This window comes from Dromaius novaehollandiae, chromosome 1, assembly GCF_036370855.1.
Source record: "Dromaius novaehollandiae isolate bDroNov1 chromosome 1, bDroNov1.hap1, whole genome shotgun sequence".
NCBI lineage: Eukaryota > Metazoa > Chordata > Aves > Casuariiformes > Dromaiidae > Dromaius > Dromaius novaehollandiae.
The window spans coordinates 204181591-204191352 of NC_088098.1; positions in this window are offsets into that span (position 1 = coordinate 204181591).

Genomic DNA, 9762 nt, shown 5'->3' on the forward strand with positions numbered 1-9762 from the left:
ATGCAAATCTCTGGAGACTGATCCATTACGTTAGTGGCAAGCAGCTGTGTGCCAGCCTTCAGCTGCTCTCCATGCTGTAGCTTGTTTCCCAGCATCATTTCTGATATCCAAAACTTATGTGACGGTAGGAAATGTTGGTGCTATTTTGGTGTGAGACTAGGAAAGAAGATTAATCTCCTTCAGCCCTTAGAAGGATGGCATTATATAAGCATCTGCATTATTACTACTTTAATGTGGTTCTACACTTCTGCAAATACTAGCTCTGGATCGTCTTTCATATAGAATACTATAAATCAAAAGCAGTGCAATTATAGTTACACCAGTGTAAAACTGTTGAAAATTAGTAGATTCACTGTATATTCATGATTACAGTTTTAAGAAAATTCACTTTTGTAAGAAAAAATGTTTCACAACACTTTTTGGCCATTTGGATGATGCTTTAAAGTTATCGAGTTCAGATACAGAAATGATGTAGATATAGAAAAGATCCAGCTATAAAAAAGCTATAAGAAAAAATCCAGGGTACATATGTGAAAATTCAAAGGACTGTAATATTACTTTATAGGTAATTATTTCAACACCAAAAATAATTATTCAACATATTCTAAGTAGTAGAAGCCTGAAATAGTAACAGACAATGCACAAAGAGTAAGTGCCTAGAAATGTGCACATACTGAGGCAAGAGGGAGTTTCCAAAATAAAACCAAAAAAATGGGATTCCATCAGAAAATTTGAGATTTGAAGTTTTTTTGTACTCCATTTTTCATTTACTAGTAGCTAAAGCTAGAACCTCTTTTGTGGCCGATTTTCTTTTTTTAATGAAACCCCCAAACTTTTTTGTGGGAAGAAAGGAATAATGTTCTCAGCAACTCTTATATTCCCTTCTGATTTCCTAACTATATTCTTATAAATTGCATAGGGCATAATGTTACACTCAGCTCTATTAGTAATGCTACTTAACACACACAAATGTTTTAAGAAGTGGACCTGGCAGGACATATTTAATACAAGCCATAATTTACTATTTTTTGAAATAAAAGTCATTCTAAATATTTATGAAGCACAGTAAGAGATGTTAAAGGATAAATATAAGCAATTTTCTTTATGAATGGTCTTATACCCAAGAAAGCTAAAATCACATCAATATTATAGGTTTATTCTTCCCACTTTTATGCCTTTCTTGCTATTGTTGTTTCAAAAAAAATGTAAAAGATTAAACTATCAGAAGCTGAATCTATCCAATTTCCTTGAAATCTTTTCCCTACTAGCAATATATGGCATTGTAAGTAACACCAGAAGAGGAAAACCTTTTTCATTTTCCTTTAAGGAATTTTCAGACAGAAGACTCCCATGGCATAATTCAGAACATAAACTCTCCAAGTCGTGGCTGATCACTTTTCCAGCTCTTGAGCCGGGTGGTAACACAAAATTCTTCCTGGAAGCCAGTAGCTTGCATGGACATACCAGCAGCACAGCTCTCTAGGTGGCATCCAGATGCAGATATCAACTCTGTCTGGCATTTGGTGCCTGACGGGCTTCACATCACTGGTGGACTTACTTGCATGGGTAGTCATTCAAGAACTTAAATCAATGCTGATTTACAGCATTTTCATTGGTTTTGTACATATTCAGCATCTCACAGCAGGGACATAGGCCTCACATACTCTTTCAAACCTACTGGGATATGCTGAGAGTGATCACAGCGTGTCTAGTGTGCAACTTCTTACCTGTGAAGCATATGAAAAAAGCTTCATTCTGTGTCCCTATCTGCTGTCCCCTGATACCTTAGAGCAGGAGGAAACACCAGCACAGCTTACGTAACCTGTCTGGCTCACTGAAGCCTGAGAGAGTGAGAAGAAAACTTGTCATCTTTAGTCGGTGAGAAATGAACCAGTGCCATTTCCCTGGAACAGGGATTAATCCCTAGTGGAAAAAGTCATAGGCCAATGGTGACACAGTCCTTGAACTAGCAAACACATGAGCAAGCACAGTAGCAACCAGTGTCCTCGTTAATCAGGGATTTAAAGAGCTTGGAAGACTATAAAATACTTCAATAGTTTTTTCTCAAGGAAACTCTTGTGCTCTGAAGGAAATTATTGTCATCTGGCTATAGGAAGAGATAAATATTTTTGAAAACAATTTGGATTTGCACAAAAAAGAAAATTGCATTAGCACGGACAGTGGCTGTTTGGACATATTGTCCAAAATGGCCTTTCCTCTTTCTAATGCACCTCTTGGAGTGCAGGTTTGCTATAGTGAGCAGATGCCCCTGGAACCCATTTGCTTGTTAATTTGGATTGTGTCGACAAGACTGCTGAGAACTGGTTATTTCTTAAAGCAAAACATATGCTCTGCAAACCTCACCCTTTCTTCTCAAGCTAATGCACACAAGGGGTTTTATTCTGAACTAATTTTGGGCAAATTTCTCTGCAGAATCACCTAATGCTCCCATGGAAGAGCACAGAAAGCAGCAGTATTGGACCTGTGGGCTGTCCATGGTTCAACCTTGATAGTGTAGCCAAAGCAGAGACCTTTTGCACTCATAAAATAGAAACATGCTAAGCTGGATTTAGTTAATATTTGCTTGCTTTGAACTCAGACATAAGTACACTAATATAGTACATGACTGGTAACCAAAGTATAAGTATTTTTGTACCTGGTGGCCCAGTAAAAATAGTATTGCTGTTGCTAGTAACAGGCCACGTGCCTTATGCTGTGTCTTACACTAACTGTGGCTTATGTGGGCTGTGCAAGCTTGTTACCAATTTGTTTAGAGAGCTTGCTGTGTGAACTGGAACAGGGTACCCGGTGTCTCCTGTCAGGATGTACAGATGAAGCATGGGATAACAGCAAAAGCCTTGAAAGTATGGGCAGGTTAAAAAGAGAGGCTCAAGGAGTACCAACGACTAGTTGATGGTCACCTGCTGTTCATTGAAGATGGGCAACTTTAAGAGCTGGGAAGATATGGCTTTTGCTTTAAGATAAGAAGATGCAGCTAAGCAAGAAAAAAAGGCAGTTGAGCAGTGTGATAAGGCACTTGCCACAGCCTGGAAAATAACCCCTCTAAGCATCCTGCAGCATGTAGTTCAGGGGCTGGGGCCGCGGGCTGAGAATTACCCAGAGACCAAAACCTCTTATGGAAGGAGGCGATCTCAGAGGGGAGGGGAGAGGACAGAAGCCCAGCAGCTGCCCTTGTCAAAGAGGTCTCAGGCCTGACTACCTCTGCCTGGGGGACTCAGACCATTGAGGTCCAGAGCCAGCAGTGCTGGCTACATGTCACTGGCTTCATAGCACTGTATAGTCACAGCTAATTCAAGAGAAGACTGTTAAAGACTAATTGCTTTGATATGTAGTGATAACGATTGATAATGAGTAGGAACTAATGATTAGCAATGCGTATTGTTAATGAATGTCAGTCTAGTAAGTGTTTTGTTCTGAAGTTTAAAGTTGGCTTGATTTATTAGTCTTCTGAATACTCCTGTTGCAGTGATCCCCAGTTTGCATATATATGCATATATTCAGTTGCAACAACAGGCATACAGTGAAGACGCATTTGGCAGATATTATCATCTATGGACTTTCTGGTAGAAGTGTTAATATTTCCTTGACTATGGTCCTAACTCTTTAAGGTTAGACAAGATAAGTATAATGACCTGCTGTGACTTCTGCATGACACAGACCAAAGTACTTCTCCCATTATTGTTCCATGTTATTTGTTCATCTGTAGATGGAGCAGGCCTGTGTTACAGAGGTGAACTTCAGCTTTTCTTTGCTCTATCTTGGAAATGAAGAAATGTATCCATCTTACTTCTCCATTATCAGGGTTTTGCAGAACAGATGATTCTTACGCTGATCTGGTTGAACTTTATCTTATTAAAGGACATTAATGGTAAAAACAATTCTCAACCAATCTATACTCCTCCTCCCTTTCCCCTTCCCCCCTCTGTTTTTATTTTTCTTTCCCCCTCAGAGACTATGTATGCCATCAGCTACAGATTCTGCTAAGAAATATTCATGCATGTGAACGTGGCTCAGCATCCTTTGAGCAGCATCATATTTGGTTTTTTTTTCCTGTAGGATATGTGTACTACACATGTATGTACTCTTGCACACACACACACACACACACACACGCACACGCACATGCACACACACAAATATGCACACAAATATGCACACATACTCACCCCCATGATTAGCTAGTTCTTACTAACATTTCTGATTACATCTTCTATAAGACAGTTTTCCCAGGATAGCTTTCTAGGACTGACTCTTTATATCCAGGACTGTCAAGGAGCTGGAACCCCCAAATAGCCTTTTTATTGCTGATTACCTTGCTCAACTTTTCCAAATCGTTAGTAGAGTTTAGTTATATATGTTTCCCCTGGATCCTTTCATGAAGAGTATAGTGCATTGTAATACCTATGCACTTAAAAGCCACTGCCAGGGAAGAAAACACATCTTGTTAGGAAACATCCAAGGACTGGCATTATTTTTCATTGTAAATCAAAAAGTATATTGTCAGTCTGAGGAAGAACATCAAGGATCTTAGAGAAGAGCAGCCAGAGAGTTCACAGTTAGAAACAAAAAGTTTAAAAACCTATCATGAAAGACAAATCTCCTTTAAACCACTAAATACGCCTTCTTTCCATGATGCCTGTAATATTTTTCCCTTGGTAAGCAATATGGAAAAGTCTATGGAATTCCAAAGAATCCTTTGTTTTCAATACATGCAAATTATTTCCTAGACATTGCGAGCTGAAACCTACATTTCTGATGCAGATGTAATTCACAGAACAACTGAATTACAGAGTGGAAGGCAGTAGAGTTTGCAGTCAGATAGGGCTCAGCCAATGGTCGGTCATCAGGGATGGAAAAGCTCCATCCAGCCTCAAGCCTTTAAGACTCTTCCAAAGAGGGAGTGTATGAGCTTACACTAAAACCACTGGCAACAAAAATGTTCAGCATTTTTATTCCTAACAATGAATTTAAGAGCTTCACAGGGATCTCCTGTCTTTCAGAGGGGAGGAGTACTATTCAAAGTATTAGTGAAGACCTATTAAATAGAACTGCTGACGTGCAGTGCTCAGTATTGTTATTTCTGAGTGGATAGTGGGGAAAGAGGAATGGACAGATTGTGCTGCAGGAATAAAAAAGCAGTTTGTTGTTCCCAGACAATGGAATTCCTTATGAATATGTTGGTTAAATACCATCTTCTTAACTTTGATCTGAACCTCTCAAATATACATCTGCACAGAGTCTTGCCCCTGAGATTCCTGACAGGAATCAGGACTTTCCCAGTTTTGCTAGTGCTGTGTTTTAGTCACATCACCTTTTTGTACTTCAATTTTGCTAGCTATAATTTATTTCCTAAAGGTCTGTGAGGATTTACGTTTGTCTCAGTGCTTTGAGATCTTCAGCTAAGAAATACTGTAGGCTGTTGTTTAATTACTGTTATTAACTGATCTCAACTGGAAATTACTTGCTTCATATTTTACAACTCTTTAAAGACATTCTACACTAAAAGCTGCCTTTAGTATCCTGAGAATCAGATATTGGACATAAGGTAGGAAAAAAGATGCAAAGGAAGAAATGTGGAAATATATAGAGAACTTAATTTAATTTAGTCTCTGATTTTCTATGCTCTCATATTTCATATCCAGAATTTTTGGTATAAATAATTGACAACAAAAGTTAATGTATTCATTCACATATTATATGTGGAAGAAGTAATTTGTGTCTGCAGGATACTAAAACGCCATAAAGTCGGAGCATTTGTACCTTGAAGTGCTGTTCCATTACAGGTACTCCGTTTTGATGTGTCTCAGCTTATTGAAGGCCTACTCCTAGGAAGCTGAAGAGTGCATAACTCAGATATTTACTCATTATTTGAAGAAGAGGAGGCTTGGTGAGAGCTTTTCCGCACTTAAATTACTTGTCTCACTTGAATTATATAAGCAAATCTGAAGTAGCAATTTTCCCTCACCTGGAAATGCTAAACCTCTCTGTAAAAGCATTTTATAGTGGAACAGTAACACCTATAGCAAAACAATATACGACTGTAGAGGGATGTCCATTCCGTAAGCAGCTTTACTGACTGACGACACATCTGTCCTTCTGATAAAGGTTATGGCCCCTACAGCTCTTCCTGCAGGGTGATTTATCTCAGTGCACTGCAATTTGCTTCGAGCAAAACTTTTAAAAACAGTTAAATAGAGGGTTTGAATCCTTCTGACTGAATAGACTGAGGAGAGCACCCACCCAGGCAATGGAGGCTGTAGAGACAGTTACCCTCAGTGGGCAGAGGATGACCGCGACCAGGACACAACCAAACTTTCAGTGTCACAGCTGGAGCCAGGAGAGGATGCAGTAAAGCTCTGTGGCTGTGCTGCCCTCTGTATCTCACACCGGTACAAAACCTATCTGACAACCCACCTGCATTTGCCTGGATGGGATCTTTCTAAGAGTGGATTCTTACAAGTGGTTGAATTAACTCCATAATTAAAGGTGAATTGATACAAGGATGAGAAGAAACCTGGCGAAATACTGTGAATTGCTATTCATTGTCTCTAAGTGTTACTTCACTTCTCAGATGCTTCAGCTACTAGACTGACTCTGAAGTCAGCATTACTGTTGCTGTGCATCTCAGTTCTCAAAGACTAAAATCTTCCCGTCTGGTATGGGGTCTTATCATTTGTCTTCGTCTCCATCTTTTAACACCAACAGAAAGTGAATTGACTGCTGCATGAACTGGAGATTGGTGTGCAGTAACTCTGTAGCCTTGAATACACTGGCAAACTGCAAATGTAATCATGATCAACTTTATTTAAAATAACAAGTCTGAAATAATGCCTTGGCTTTACCAGCTGCTATTTCCTCTGAGCTAATTTAACATTCTGAACCTGTTATCAGGCATTTGTTCCAAAGAGTTTTAGCGGCATTAATGGTTACAAGCACAAGCGTATTGGCTTGCTATTTGCTGTCAGCGTGTCTAATGGGACTCATAGGGGGTGTGCATGAAATCTCACTGTTGCTAATGAGGGCGGTAGTGCTATGCTGAGTTTTGGTATCCCCAGAGCATAGTAATTGTCTAGGTTGTAAGTGGTGTTGTAGAGGTAGTGCTATAGCATTACTGCCTGTACTAGGTACATTAGCAAATGCATTGCATCTGCTGTGTGTTCTCTCCTATTTTTCCTCACAAGGAACTGAGCACAGCCTCCGCTGATATAAATTAAGATAACTTTCATTACTTTTGGTGAGAGCTGGCCCTTAATGACTACATTCATATGTGTATTCATCTAGCATATATTGCTAGGTTTGGCAGTAAAAAGAGGAGTCAGTGGGCAGCTGGAATATTTCTGCTTCTTGTTAGCACTGCTGACGTGAGAACTGGGCATCAGATGCCAGGAAAGATTCCAGAGGTCCCATGGTCAAAGTTGAGATGGTGACAGTATATAGGGGGATACTGTAACAAACTTAGGCAGTATTCTGTCTTTATTCTCTCAAAACAAATGTCCAAGATAAATTGCCTTGTATAGTTGCACATCTTCTGCCTCCTGATGAGTGTGCATGCATGAGGGGAGCGCTGAGACACAGCCCCAGTGCATTGCAGCTCAGCAGCTCCCACCACAGAAGAGGACTGCTTGCAGCCTTTGCAGTCATTCTCAGCGTGAACTTTGTCCAGAGCTGAACCTGGTCTGTGCCCCTCAGGCTTGAGAGGCCTGGAGGATATCTGCTTTAGGGAGTGCAGCCTGGGCTTGGTGCAGGCTCTCCCTGGTGCCCATGCGATGGAAGGGTAACGTGCAGAGACCCAAGCTGGCTTAGCATGAGTGGTACAGACCAGGCGTAGTATAGCTGCAATCAGGCAGTATTACCTTAATATTGCAACCGAGCTGAACACATATGCCAAGAGCCCGTATTAATAGTACAGTGATCCATGGGCAACACAAGGCTATAGCTGGATCTTAGCTGATCAGTCCACCTGGCAGTGCTGTGCTATTTGAAGAATATCTACCATAGGCTGCTTTTGTGGGGAAAATAGATGTCTGTCCTTCTCCTCCACCCTCTACACTCTGACGATGTACCTGGAGTATTCAGCTCCCTGTGTTTCTGCTGAGAGAAGAGGCACTACATGGCTTTTTAAAATGATTTTCATTTTAAGGTATCCAAGAAGCCAAAACTAACGGACATCTTTTAATTGAGCCCTTGCAACTCCCAGTTGACAGCCAGCAGCTGAAATATGCAAGAGAGAGCGTCCTGCTTCCTCTGAAAGTTAATTTAGTTCATTTGTGGTACAGTAAGAAGGTGAAAGTCAGCTTTTTCTAGCAGGCTGACTTGTCAGAGGAGGATTTAATTCCTAAATAGTAACAGCAAATGATGGCCTTCACTACCGAACAGTGCTTGGAGCTGGCTTCCAAAGTAGAGGTAACACGGGAAAGGGAAAGAAAGTAGGACAGTCATTAGATTGTTTCAAACACTTACTGGCTGCATGGTGACGATGAACACTAAAAGCTTTTGATAACCGCCTAGCTGAGTTATTTTTGTTGTTATCATCTTGTTTCTGCCAAATGGTCTGTGCCTGGCCTATGAAGAATATAAACCACTGGTTCTCAGTGTTTAAGGTCAGGAGGGATCACAGTGACTAGCTAATGTCATAGTCTAAAAAAATAAGCCAGATGATTTTGATTAAAGCACATCTGTCTTGTGGCCAAAGACAACTGGTTCTTGATAAAATTCTGTGAGCTCATTATTATCAGATTTCTGATCCCCACATATAACTAATTTCATGCTGATTGACTCTGTGTCTTTGAATTAATAATGTTATGTTAGGCACCTAATCTCTCTCCAATGCAGAAGTGTGAGGCACCTTAGGGTGTTTCTACTCCAGCATCTTAGTTTAGGTTGGGAGTGCACTTTAGAAATGAATCCTGGTCATCACCACTTACTGTGCTTCAGTTTGCTTTGTGCTTTGGCCTCAGAGCACACAAACTCAATTCCTTCCAAAGAAACTAAACTGGAAGATGTGCTCCAAGATCTCACCTAATGCCCCGTGCCCACTAAGGGGTATTCAGTTCCCAAGGCCAGACTCGTACCAGTCTGAAGATAAACTTCCCAGTGTGCAGTTGTTGTGCACACTGGGTCTTCAGCACCAGATGTTCATGCCCACTGACCCACTTCCATCGCACTGCACTGCTTTTTAATGGCAAACTCCTAGGACAGGATTCAGAACAACCAGCGCCCAAAGCAACCCCTGGTCCCCATGCCCACAAGGGAGAAGCACAGGGCTTAATGGAGAAATAGTAAGGATAATAATAATAATAATAATAATAATAATAATAATAATAAGGGCAGGAGTATGTATGGAACTGTACTTGTCCCAAGAGCCTCTGTCTGCCTGAGAACTACAGGTCAAGACCTCCTCCAGAAATAAGTGCCCACATTTTTTCTTTTAAAAATGAGAGAAAGGGTCAGTCTTCATAAAAGAAAATAAAACATAAACTGGGTGATTGGGCCTTTGCTGTTGCCCTCTTTCTTCAGTAGTTAGGAGGTTAAAACACATGCTTGTCATTCAGAAGATTTTTAAGGTAGGATCTGAAGTTTTTCTTGTAGGTACTCTTGCATTTGAAAGATTTTCTGTGTGTACTCTTGTCTTAAGGCTCAGTGGACAGGCCACTCGCTTTCCTGACTTTGTGCCTGCATCACATATTTATTTTGTGTCTGCTGAATCATTCAGTAGAGATGTTAGACATATTAAACGTATTA